We start from the raw sequence: 13,757 nt of genomic DNA, 5'->3' as shown, positions 1-13,757 counted from the left end.
GAACTTTAAATGAACTCAGCCATCTTAGTTGAGTTTACTGGAGTTCAAGGACATGAAGAGGTGGACCGCTTGCACCTGCCTGGAGAAGGTGTACATTTGGATGTAATGGATGTACATTTACTGACTAATCCACTGTTTTGTAGAGGGGGGTCAAAATGACAATTTTCATCTGATTGAGTCAGATTATAGTGGGTAAAAATGATTTTAGAAAGATGGCAGCATCATTATTTTATTTTTACACAGAGATTGGTAGGTCTATTAATTAAATCAGTTAACTTTAGTAATCTCTGTTACATTATATGCCAACGGTGACAGTTCAAAAATGGGAAAAAGCTGCTCTTGTGTTTTTTGCCCAAAGTTTGCATGCCTGTAACTCATATCTTAATATTCTTTTAGATTCTAATTCTTAATTTATCTTTTGGTTTCTTAATTTTTAATGCCCAATATGGTTCATTTCCAGAGATATAGGGGTCTCAATGTGGCTCCATGAGAAAATTGGTTCACACTTTCAATGGTTGCACATTTTCTGAAGAACAAATGTTTCAGGTTTTTTTTTTTTCCTATCGCCACAATTGAACATTCCTGAATGCCATAAACTGTATTTTTCCAAAGTTTGTGTGCCTGTAACTCTACAAGTATCTTCATCTTCTCATTTTTAATTAACTTTTTTAGCCATTTTCTATATATATATATGGACTAGAGGCTGACATTTTTCCGGGAATCCCGCGGGATGGGGAACAAAATCACTATTAATCACGGGATTGGTACGGGAGCGGAAAAAATGTCAGCGGGAGTGGGCGGGACCGGGAATCGTAATAAAACTATGATACCCAACTTTATACACAAATATACAGTTTCTATAAATAAACTATATATTTACATTTTGAACTAAATTCTATTTGCCCTGTCTCTTTATGCTCTCCTGTTTGCTTTGGTGTGGCTGGTAAAGTGAATGACGTGCTCCACACAGCCGTACCAGTTGGTGACTGTAATATGCGTGCCTGTGTGTGTGTGTTTGCATGGATGATTTACAGGAAATTTAATGTGTTTAATGTGAATTGTTTAAACTGGCTTTCAGTTCAATAAAGTAACATAAACTGTGCTATGCTGAGTGTTACTCCACGGCTCGCGAGCATCGTGGCTCGCCAAGCTTTAAAGGTGAACTAAGTAACTTTTTTACCGTACCTGAACAGCTTCGGAGTCACTAGAATGGTTATAATACTTATTTCGGGTTGAATGGTGGTCGTTTCGCACCCCCCTGGTGCCCGTGAGCGGAAAATACGCACTTGCAACTTTGGGGCGGCGGGCCACTGGCCGCCGCGTCAGGAAGTATCGCGTGATATCAGGTCTCGCGATGTAAACAACTGCTTTACGGCCAAAAGAAATCTGCTAAAATGCTGTCATTATTGCGCTCCCTCACGCTGTCCGAACCTGAATGAAGACGTTTTAAAGAATGTCCCATCTGCTTTGATGTCGTTGATCTGCTAGCCTCTGGTGTCTGAGAATAGCCAACGAGTTTTTACAACAGTGTTGTCAAATATCTATTCCGAAGCTGTGGGGGGAGCTCTAGAGAGAAACCTGCGAGCAAAAAGCGAGAATACAGCGTAGAAATCCCGAAGCTACTGAGTGCTGCTTTAATTTGTGGCTCGCATGGCGGTAAAAAATATGGTGATATGATCATGCAGTTGCAGTCACTACAGATATTTCATAAAAACATTAAAAACAAGTAGGGCAATAACAACCCATTGCAAACTCAAAGTGTCAGCTCTATTACAAATAATTTCGATCGGATTGAATGGGGTGGTTTATCGAGAGAACATGTAAACACTTGATCGATTGAAAACCGAAACTGAAAAGACGTATGACGCGCTGAACGAGCTGTTCTCCTGATGAATAAAGTGTCATATAAATGAGTGTCCTGTCATTCTATAATTCTCCTTTCAGTCAGCATCTGTGAAGTAGAGCAGGACAAAGGCTCACCAGTCCTTGTTTCAGATTCTCATCCACAGACGACTGGTTTTGGGCATTTTTACTGCGTGATAAATTCAAACAGCACGGCACAACGGTTCATATGTTCATAGTCTCCAAATTATGACCAGAATTGGATAAATATTAAGTCTGCTGTTTAAAACAAATCACGAACCATGATATGAGAATGGTTATTAAGCAACAACAGTGGGAAACTTTGTATATTTGTGCAGTGTGCGCATGTCAAAAAATGTATTACGATTTGAATCTTTTGACTTATAAACGCGCACATCAATCCGATCATGTATCACATCACGATGTTTAGCGTTCATGTAGGCTAAACTACAATACATTCAGATTCACCAATCGGAATGAATTCAGTCCGAATGAAACAAAAGTTGTGCATGTAAACATACCCAGTCTCTGTGGAGATGCCAGTTATGGTGGTCTTTCTTGGATGGTTGGATGCATGATAGGCTAATGTAGAAAAAAAATTGCCATTGGTCTGGGATGAATGTATTCTGGAAATCCTCCTTTTTTTTCCTTTTTTATTTTTTATTTTATTTTATTTTTATTAAGGGAAATCATCTTGTCTCAGTTACAAATTTGACTGGTAAATCATGAAGACCCTTTTGTATTTATATATTGACTGTGACAGATTGATAAACAGACATGGTATTTATAACTGGATGTAACAACTTTTTATGCCCCACGGGGGGGCCAGGGTGGGCCCTTGTGTTTTTAGCTCATGAAAAAGCAATAACACATGAACTGGACATGGGTGAATTTGTAACAGAATTCTCTAAAACGAGTAGAAAGCTAATGTTGTAAATTATAGTGATGAAGTAGATATTTTTCAAGACCTGCCCCGTTTTCCTCAAATCTAAAGTTACTAAACTGATACAAGATCTGTTGTGTGGTAAAAAAAAAAAAAAAAAAAAAAAACCTCTAAATATACATAAGAATGTAAAAATAAAAATGTACAAAATAACACTGGCCAAAAATCTGTAATGTTTGGAATGTATGAGAAGGAAATCGAGTCAGCCGACCTGCTATATGTAGCTGATTCTGAACGAACTCGTCTTTGAGATGAACGTGTTCTAACGCATTTTTAGTTAATAAAATGTTAACACAATAGTTTGACCATTATTTTTTTGACATTATAGGGGAAGCCGAGCTTCCCTTGCAGTCTTAAAGAAATCCCCACTGCTATAATATAGTGTTACTAAATAGTAAAAAAAACACAAAAAAAAACACCCGGCCCACCTGGAACATCACTTGGCCCACCTTCCATCTCATATCTGCAGCCGGGCCTGCTTTGCGGTAAAATGGCTCTCCTACTGACTTTGTACTATCAGTGCGGCTCTCTTGAAAAGACCACTATCTGTACTGTATTTTTTTTTACTGTAACTGACAGATTCCGGTCAAAAAAAACACAACACGGGAGTGGGAGGGAATAGGAGTCATTCTTCTGGGATTGGGACGGGATTGGATGTTTTTTCGTGGGATTGGGACGGGACAGGATTTTTTTTTTGTGGGAGTGGGACGGGAGAGGTTTGAAAATACACTCCCGTGTCACCCTCTAATATGGACACAATCAACACACTCATCGCGCTCTCCCAGCTAATTAGTTGTTGAGACCTATCAATGCAAAAGTTCTGCACTCTGAAAATCTTTTATTATAGACAGGAGATAAAGTTGACAAAAGTTACGGCTCTTTGCCTTCGTCAGTGTGACAGTTTCACTTATTCTCAATGACTATAAAGAAAGCACGCTGCAGGTCTTGTGATCATGATTAAACAATCAAATAATGAGTCCTCAGACTCCAGTTTAAGTCCATCTGAAACAGTGAATAATGATTACAAACAATGTTGGAACAATTAAACATCAGAATTTTACGTGTTCTTCCACAAGTAAAATATATCACATTAAGGCCCGGTTTACACGATGGGAAAACGCAGATATTTCCCTGCGTTTTGGCCTGTCATTTACATGAAAACGCCGTTTTTATCCAAGAAAACGATTATTTCTAAAAACTCCGGCCAAAGTGGAGATTTCTGAAAACGCCGGTTATGTGTTGCCGTGTCAACTGGGAGAAAAGGGGTTTTAGGTTCTCAAACGTCACATTATGCGCCAGAAAATGCTTACATCATATGAGCGCCCTATGTTTAGAGTTTGTTTGGCTACTATTTGATCATGGATGCTGTTAAGGTGGTACTCATTTTTACTTTTGTGCAAACGGTTTTGGCCTGTTTGCATTTGCTTCGCTGTCTGTCCGCACAAACGAATCTCGCGCCATGTCTGTTGTTTTGAAAGGAACTGGAAGTCGCTCGTGCTATTCGTTGTTGTCGATTTTGAGGATTCTGATTGGCTTGCATGGCTTTACCCTTCTCCCTACACTGCCGCCCATAGGTTTGGCATAATTATGATGTTGCTCGACGGCGTATTTATGCGGGTTGATGTAAACGACAACTTTTTTGAAAACGATGTTGTGTGCACGATGTTATTTTTGAAAACGGAGGGGGAGAAATATTCGTTTCTCTAAATACCCGGCTATGTGTAAATGTGGCCTAAATCCTGTATAACATGTTCGAGTAAGAATGTAATCTACCTATTCCAATGTCCATTGATATATGTTCGTTCAATGTCGTATAAAAACATTGAGACCTCTGAGGATTTGAGTAAGTGAACATAAATCAGCCATTCACAGACACGGTATAACCTCGCCGATTGCTAGACATTTCATTGAATATAATCACAATATTGAACAACTTAAATGCATGGGCAATGAGAAAGTAATAAATTCCCGCCACGATGGAAACATTAATAATAAACTCTTAAAAAGAGAGGCATTTTAGATGTTTAATTTAAAAAGCATGTCCCCTTTAGGTTTAAATGAAGATTCCCACCTGGGGAATTTCACCCCAAGAATTAAACACCCTCTAAAGGCACGCACAGGTCCCAATCACCGTTGGAGTCAGAGACATAAGTAATCGTACAAAAGTATTTTATTTAAGCGGCATTCATAGTTAAAAGAGAGGCATTGACCAGCAATCACACTCATCTCAATTGTTAAGTTCACTCATTGGGGGCAAAGAACCCAGGCTTACCACAGGGGCAGTCTCAGAATATCACCCTTAATGAAAGATCACTCAAATCACAGTGCACACACACACTAGCACACACACACAGCGACTAAGGTCAGAGAAGACCACGACACACAGTGAAGGATGCCACCACCAGAAGGTCACTCGTCTGCCTCCGGGTGCCCAGGTCCTGCCAACAAAGAAGGGAAAAGACGTTAAGAGAGCAGAGATATGCATAAACAAATAATACAATATAAAAAGCAACTCAATACAGTTCCAGGAAGAAACCAACTACTCGGTTCCACCCGGATCGTCACAAATCAAGATCAAAAACAGCAAAAGCATAAATTCAAAATATAAACAAATGATTAAATAAACTGACAGTATAACTCAACTGTAGAAATGGTTAGATGAAAACAATATTAAATAATCAAATAAATTAAAATCAAAATACAAATTCAAAAATACCCAACCATTGACATCAATTAAAGAAATAAACCAAAAAAAAATAAAACAAAAGAAACTCAAAACGTATAACTGAGACACAGCCTAGAAAGCACGACAAAGTTCACTTGGAACACGGAAAAACTCATTGAGAGCGCCCCAGTCTCGTAGAAACGGAACAATCCGATGGAAACAGAACAGCAACTATGATGAGAGACGGAGCGTCGGAGCGAACAGCAACTCTATGATGAAGCACAGAGCACAGTTTGGCGGTTTATTTAGGACACTACTGTTGTGTTGCCCGATCGGACTAAGACATGGTGACCTGTCAGGTGTGGTAGGAAGGTTTTGAGGGCCCCAGCAAAACCACTAACATTTCTAGGCAGTTGATATGCAGCCGTTTCTCCGTGCTCATCCAAGAGCCGGAGGTCGGTTCGGTTTGCCCTCGCACAGAGCTCCCAAACCCGTGTTGGAGGTGTCAGTGGTGACCACCATCCGCCTTGAGACCGTCCCCAAACTTACCCCGTACTGGTAAAAGCTGGGGTCTCTCCAACGGGTAGCCGTGGTCCACCTTGACATGAAGAGAAAGTTTGCACATTGCTTGTTAAATCCACTGACTCGCCTTCATGGTTTAAAATGGAAAAAAATTCCAATATTGTGACGTGATATTTTTCTTTATCACCAATTGCAAAATGGACAACGACTTCCCATGATAATTAAATTAAGTAAATATTAGATAAAGCAGAAAGCTTTATTGCCAAGTAAGTTTGCACATGCAAGGAATGTTCTGATCTAAAAAGAAGCTTCCAGTTCACTGAGACGACAACAGTACACAGATAGTGAAATAAAGATATAAGATGCACATAATATAATATATAAATAAACAAAAAAAAAGACTACATGAACTGTTAATAAGACATTGAGATGATTTGCTGCTGCATAAAGGCTCTGAGGGACTTTATGGAAAAGTGTGAAAACATCAACAATGCAAATTTAAAAATGCAATTAAAGTATGCAAAACATAAAAAGAACAAAGTAAATTCAATTCCTTTTAGTCTCTTCTTTATTCAGTTTCCTAAATGTGCCATTTTTAATACATGTGTATTTACAGCAAACATGAGGTTATTTCACAGATAGAATGGACAGTGATGAGAAATGTACTAGTTTATTTTATTTTAAAAAATTAAACAAAAAACATATGTGTGTGTGTGTAAAATCATATAAAATTCTCACACACCTGTTAAAATTGTAAAAAAAAAAAAAAACTCCAATATTATTAAATAAAAGATCATAATGAACAAATTAAATATATTTATAATATTTATTTTTAAAAAAACACTAAACTTCATCAGCAAAATACTGGAGAATAGTAAAAATCAAACAACAAATGAAATTAAAATTGAAACGGTAACTACAATACAGAGATGAACAGGTTTCCAAAATCCTGCTGAAGAGGGAGAACTGGAAAACGGGGGTGGACGTTGAGGAAGAGGAGGATTCTCCTGTTGAACTTCCTCATCAGCAGCAGATGACCTAAAAAAAAACAATATAACAGCTGTAAGAGTAAAAATCAAACAAAAAATTAACAAGACAGTGATAACTACACTACAGAGTTTAACAGGCTACATTAAATATTTCCATTTACCTAAATCCTGCTTGAGGAGGGAAAACGGGGAGGTGGACGTCGAGGAAGAGGATCCCGCTGATCCTGGAGGATGCCTGGGAGAAGAAAAAAACATAGAAAAACAAAACAATGAAATGAGAAATATTACCATTTTGTTTTATGAAGTGTTATATTTCTACTTACACAACTGCTCCAACCAGACGTCTCCACTCCGCTGTCACTCATTTGTGATCTTGCGATTTGATGAGTTATGGCAGGCAATGGGCCGTGTTCGTATACATCACAATGCCTTATGGGATTTGGAGTCTGTCGGATTTATACGTTAGTTCATCAACTTATCCCAAAAAAAAGGAGTGGCCTGTGATCTCAGAAGAATGCACATTAAATTAATAACACAAGGCAACATGTTAAAATTAATGTTGTGTATTAGTTTTTGTGTTTTAAAAGTAGTCTATGGCCCTACTTAAGATTTATTTTTTAAAAACAAATCTTGTTTAGGCTATTGTATAACGGTTATTCTACGGTTCTTTCATGAAAAACTTTAACCCTTTCACGCATAGTGGTCACTACAGTGGACAGCTATTAAAAAAGCATTTTCTTGAATTTGCATGGGTTTTCATGGCAAAGTTGCACATCAACCTTTTCATTGGACCCTGGTGCATCATCCTATAAATTGCAACCAACTGGCAAGCCGTTGTGTTTCGATTTTTTTTTTTTTTTTCTCCAAACCAAGATGGCCAAGGGTCAGTCAGACATGCCAAGTTGCTCCGGAATATCCACCCATTCCTTCTATCCTAGAAATATCTAATGAGTCATATCATAGTCAAATTTTCCAAGTTTTGATTTTAGATTGAGAGAAAACGTACTCGGTTACTAACGTAACCTCGGTTCTCTCTAGAGAGGGAACGAGTACTGCGTAAGTCTTACGCTAGGGGAAAATCTCTTTTCCGCGAGATACTGAAGCCAAAAAATTATCCTTAATTTTGAAATAATGTAAAACGCGTTGGGGCAGCATGCAGACATAGGCGAGACGGCTTGCGCGCCTATTGGCTGCCCTGCGGCAACTGCAGCAGCCTATCGATAAGGCCCTATCGTGACGTCAGTACCAATGGGGACGCTTCGCGCCCAATACGTCACGTCCCGCCGAAACGGGCGTGGCCTGGGGCTATAAATATAGCATCGAAAGGCTAGCTTACCGGTTTTTCATCGCCGGAGCGAACCGGAGCGCGCGCAGGCACGGCAAGATATGCAGTACTTGTTCCCTCTCTAGAGAGAACCAAGGTTACGTTAGTAACCGAGTACGTTCTCTTACGAGAGGTTCTCTCGTACTGCGTAAGTCTTACGCTAGGGGAACACAGTGTAAAACGCCGTGCATGCTAAGATCCAGCACCAAAGTCCCAAGGGCAAGTGCCCGGGCTCATATAGTACATGATCATAAGTGACTCACAGAGAGCCCAGGAAGAGTGGCTAGAATAGCATCATTCCTATAATAATGTAGCATCCTATAAGAAACAGTTATAGTGATGGTATTTTATTCAGTCAGGGCGACCCCGGCCTGGACTGATGAATATAGTGGGTCTTACACACTGCCCATAAAGCTGCGCGATCTATAAACAAGCGTTTGCTCAAGCCATTTCAGTATTCTGGGCCGGACACATTCGGGGCAGACAGTACCGATTTTAGACCGCAAGCAGCTTAGCTTGCAGAGCGGGAACCTCTAGGTTATAAAACCTTATAAATGTAGACGGGGAGGCCCAGCCTGCCGCCATACAGATATCATACAGATATCTTGCAAGGCAATCCCACTAGACCAAGCCCACGACGAGGCCACGCCTCTCGTGGAGTGCGCTCTGACACCTAATGGGCACTGCAAGCCCTTAGAGGTGTAAGCCAGCGCTATAGCATCGACTATCCATCTGGATAGACTCTGTTTCGACACGGTGAGTCCCTTAGAACGTCCGTAGAGTGAAACAAAGAGCTGCTCCATCTGTCTGAAAACAGACGTGCGAGACACATAAGCCCTTAACGCCCTGACCGGGCAAAGGAAGCTGGCGTCCTTCTCCTCGTTAGAGACCGGCAGGGCAGACAGGGAAATCACCTGGGCCCTGAACGGTGTGTTGAGGGATTTAGGGACGTACCCGTGCCTCGGTTTGAGTATGACTTTCGAGTCATTTGGCCCAAACTCCATACATGTCGCGCTCACTGAGAGCGCTTGTAAGTCCCCTATGTGCTTTACTGAAGCGAGAGCCAGAAGAAACACTGTTTTGAAAGACAAGTGTTTGATATCTATTGATTGGATTGGGTCAAATGGGGCACCCTTCATGGCCTCCAAGACCGTAGAAAGGTCCCATATGGGGACTGAGGGAGGTCTGGGAGGATTTAACCTCTTAGCTCCTCTAAGGAACCGAATGACCAGATCGTTCCTTCCCAGTGACTGACCAAGCGTTGGTTTAGAAAACGCTGCTATAGCCGCCACATAGACTTTGAGCGTGGATGGGGCTCTGCCTTCATCCAGTAGCTCTTGTAGGAAGGAGAGAACCTCCGTCACTCCACAGTCCAGGGGTAAAAAGCCGCGTGCTGCGCACCAGCTGGAGAATTCTGACCATTTTGAGGAATAGAGCCGTCTCGTAGAGGGAGCTCTAGCCTGCATGATCGTGTTTAACACAGTTGATGGCCCACGCATGTAGGGACCAAAGCTCTGGGCGAGGATGCCAGATCGAGCCCCTGGCTTGAGAGAGGAGGTCCCTCCTCACTGATATTGGCCATGGGGCAGCGCTCGTCAGCTGCATAAGAACTGGGAACCAAGCCTGGTTCTTCCAGAACGGAGCCACCAGTAGCACTGAGCATCTGCTTTCCCTGATCCGCTCTAATACCTGAGGTAGGAGCGCGACGGGGGGAAAAGCATAGAGCGGGCAGCGGGGCCAGACGTGGGCCAGCGCATCCCTGCTCTTGGAGAAAAACTCCGGGCAGTGAGCGTTTTCTTGAGACGCAAACAGGTCTATCTTCGCTCTGCCGAATGTCTGCCACAGCAGTTGGACTGTCTGCGGATGCAGTGACCATTCTCCTGCTGGAACATTGTTCCTGGACAGTCTGTCTGGTCCCACATTCAGGTGGCCAGGCACATGCGCTGCTCTGAGCGAGCGCAAATTGTGCTGAGCCCATACCAGGAGGCGTTTCGCTAACCTGTACAGGTTTCGGGATGTGATGCCTCCCTGGCGATTTATGTAGGCTACCACTGACATGTTGTCCGAGCGGACCAAGACGTGGTGTCCTGCTATTTGGGGACGAAAGCGCCTCAGCGCGTTGTCGACTGCCATCATTTCCAGGCAGTTTATGTGCAGAAGCTTTTCCCGTTCTGACCACTGGCCGAAAAACGGTCTGCCCTCGAGCAGTGCTCCCCATCCCGAGGTGGAGGCGTCCGTAGACACCACCTTCACACTCGAGGAAGTCCCCAGGCTTACACCTGACTGGTACCAGTCGGTCGCTCTCCAGGGTATCAGTGCTGAGACGCATTTTTGATCGACCTTGAGGCGAAAGAGACCTGAAGTCCACGCTTGGCGCGGTACTCGCGCTTGTAGCCAGAACTGCAGTGGGCGCATGCGAAGCAGACCCAGCTGGAGAACTGTAGATGCTGCTGCCATGAGACCGAGCATCCTTTGAAACTTCTTTAGCGGGACTATAGTGCCGCGGCGGAAGGTTTCCGTCATGCGCTGAATAGTCAGTCTGCGCTGTGGCGATAGTTGAGCTGTCATTGACAGCGAGTCCAGTTCTGTGCCCAGAAAAGATATTCTCTGACTGGGAGACAGTGAACTTTTCACCCAATTGACTTCGAGACCCAGATTCTCGAGATGTTCGAGTAAAATGGTTCTGTGTTCTATGAGCTCTGTATGTGACTGAGCTAGAACCAGCCAATCGTCCATGTAGTTCAAAACTCGCATTCCCCGAAGTTTCAGGGGAGCGAGGGCTGCGTCCATGCACATCGTGAATGTACGGGGTGCTAGGGACAGGCCAAACGGTAGGACTGTGTATTGATAAGCCTGGCCCTCGAAGGCGAATCTCAAAAATCGCCCTGTGACGTGACGCTATTTGTATTTGGAAATATGCGTCTTTCAGATCTATTGACACAAACCAGTCCCCGTGGCGAATTTGCGAGAGGATTTTCTTGGTTGTGAGCATTCTGAACCGGCGTTTTGAAAGCGCTTTGTTCAGTTGTCTTAGATCTAGAATGGGTCTGAGACCCCCCTCTTTTTTCGGAACCAGAAAATATCTGCTGTATAGCCCCCCTTCGCTCTGAGCTTGAGATAAAGGCTCTATTGCCCCTTTGCTCAACAGTTTCGCAATTTCGACACGAAGTAGATGTGCTACTTCCTTTTCTACCGTGGTTTCGATTCGCACCGCGCAACGGCGGGGACGTCAAGCGAACTGTAGCGAATAGCCTCTTTCTATAATGTTCAGCACCCATTCTGATACACCAGGAAGCTTTGCCCACGCATTTGCATGAATAGCTAAGGGTTGAATGAGATCGGAGCTCTGGCCGTGACATAGTGGCGGCCGGAGAGCTTCGGTATGCTGTATTATAGACACCGCATTTGCAGCGCTCGAGGCGGGGAGTGTGCTGATCACAGCGGGCGGTTCGCCCGCGCTCGGCTCTCTCATGGCGGGTAGCTGAGAGACGGCGAGCGTGGGGGAAACCGAGGGATTCGTCATGTCTGTGAGTGAATGTGGGCGCAGGACAGCGGGCACATTTGCACTGAAAACACCGTCGACCTGAGTCGGCTGTATGTGTGTTGGTTTCGTTTTTACAGAAACCGAGAGACATGCAGTGTGTAGTGTTTGTGGGCACTGGGATGTGGGCACGCTCACTACATTCTGTGCGCAATCGACATGAGTCGATTTTATGTGCGCGAGCCCTGTGGGGCGGGCTGTGTCTGTGTGTAGGAATGGGCACTGGGCAGTGGGCATTTTTACTACACTCACATTCCGTGGCCGGAATACCAGAAAATACACTCTTTACAGGATTTATCTGGGTCGCCGTAAAAACGGCGTTTGTGTACAGGCAAGCGGGTAGCTGACTTGTTTACTGCAGAATACACTGGAACAGTCGCATGTAATGGAACTGAACGAGCGAGAAGTTTTGGTGGAAGCCCGGCCGCAGCGGGACTTGAACACCGTCGTTTTCCTAAGCTGGCTAGGAAGACTTTGAGGCCTTGGGCTTTATCTCAATCTTCGGCCGAGGCCCACGCTGAGTCCTGGTCTCTGGTCCCGGGCCTGTCGACGCTGTGAGGCGGCAGCGGGGGGGCGAGCAGACGGCTGTTTAGAGCGGCCTGATGCGGAGCTAGAGCGCTTTGGCAAAAAGTGCTTCATGGCCTGCGACGTCTTTTGTACCTCGGCGAATCTGTCCGCGAAATCCTTGACGGACGATCCGAAGAGGCCAGCAGCAGAAACGGGGGCGTCGAGGAACACAGAGCGCTCTGAGTCCGGCATTTCTGAAAGCGTCAGCCAGAGGTGTCTCTCAGCAACGGTGAGAGAGGCTATGCTCCGCCCTATGGCCTGTGCAGCGGATTTTGTAGCGCGGAGAGCGAGGTCCGTAGCGCTCCTTAAATCCGCCACGCTGATTGCTTCCGTGCCTTCCTCGTCCAGTTTTCGGAGAAGGTTAGCTTGGAAGATCTGGAGAGTGGCCATAGTGTGTAGCGCTGATGCAGCCTGCCCAGCGGCGGAGTAAGCGCAACTGTGCAGGGTAGATGTAGCGCGGCAGGCTTTTGATGGTAGCGCCGTCTTAGCCCGCCGTCCAACAGAGGGCGGGCAAAGATGGGCTGCTACTGCCTCCTCCACCAGAAGAAGAGCGAGGTATCCTCTGTCCTTAGCACCGTCCACCACGGAGAATGCCGCTGAGGCAGAGGAGCGCAGCCTGGCTGAGAAAGGGGCGCTCCAAGACTTTGCCAGTTCTTCATGAAGCTCAGGAAGAAACGGGGCGGGTCTTGAGGGCATAGAAACGCGGTCCCCTTGCAGGAAACAACCATCCAGACGGTTGCGTGTAGGCTCGGCGGGCGCGGACCACTCGAGGCCGAGGCTCTCTGTGGCCTGTGTGAGCAGACGCATCAGCTCAGCTTCAATACTGGCCCGTTTTCCTGACGACTCGCGGGCAGAAGAAGGGGCGAGGTCCACAGAGCTCGACCAATCCTCACTGCCTGACACCAGGATAGAGCAGTTGTCCTTCTCGAAAACTGCCGCTTCTTCTCTGTCATCTCCGGCGGAAGCAGCGGCCAACGGCGGCCACTGTCCGGGAGTGAGAGACTCGAGTGAAGTAGACGGCGAAGCTGGCGGGCGAACCAGCGAGCTTCTCTCGGTGGGAGGAGGCTCAGGGACCCGCTGAGCACGGCGCTTCTTACGGCGCGGCATCACAGCGGGAAGTGCAGGCTCGTGGAAGGTTGCCAGGCGAGTCCTCAGAGTCGCCATAGGCATTAGCTCGCAGTGAGGGCATCCGCCGTCGGCGAGCGCGAGAGCTGCATGTCCTTCACCCAGGCAGGAAACGCAGATGATATGGCGGTCCCCGTCGCTGAGTGGGGCTCGGCACGAGCCACAGGATGGACGAGACATCTTAAAAAAGACGCTCTGCTCTTTTTGTGAAGGAGTGT

The sequence above is a fragment of the Rutilus rutilus genome (assembly GCF_951802725.1).
Source record: "Rutilus rutilus genome assembly, chromosome: 4".
Lineage (NCBI taxonomy): Eukaryota > Metazoa > Chordata > Actinopteri > Cypriniformes > Leuciscidae > Rutilus > Rutilus rutilus.
Note: the sequence above shows the minus strand (reverse complement) of the source record.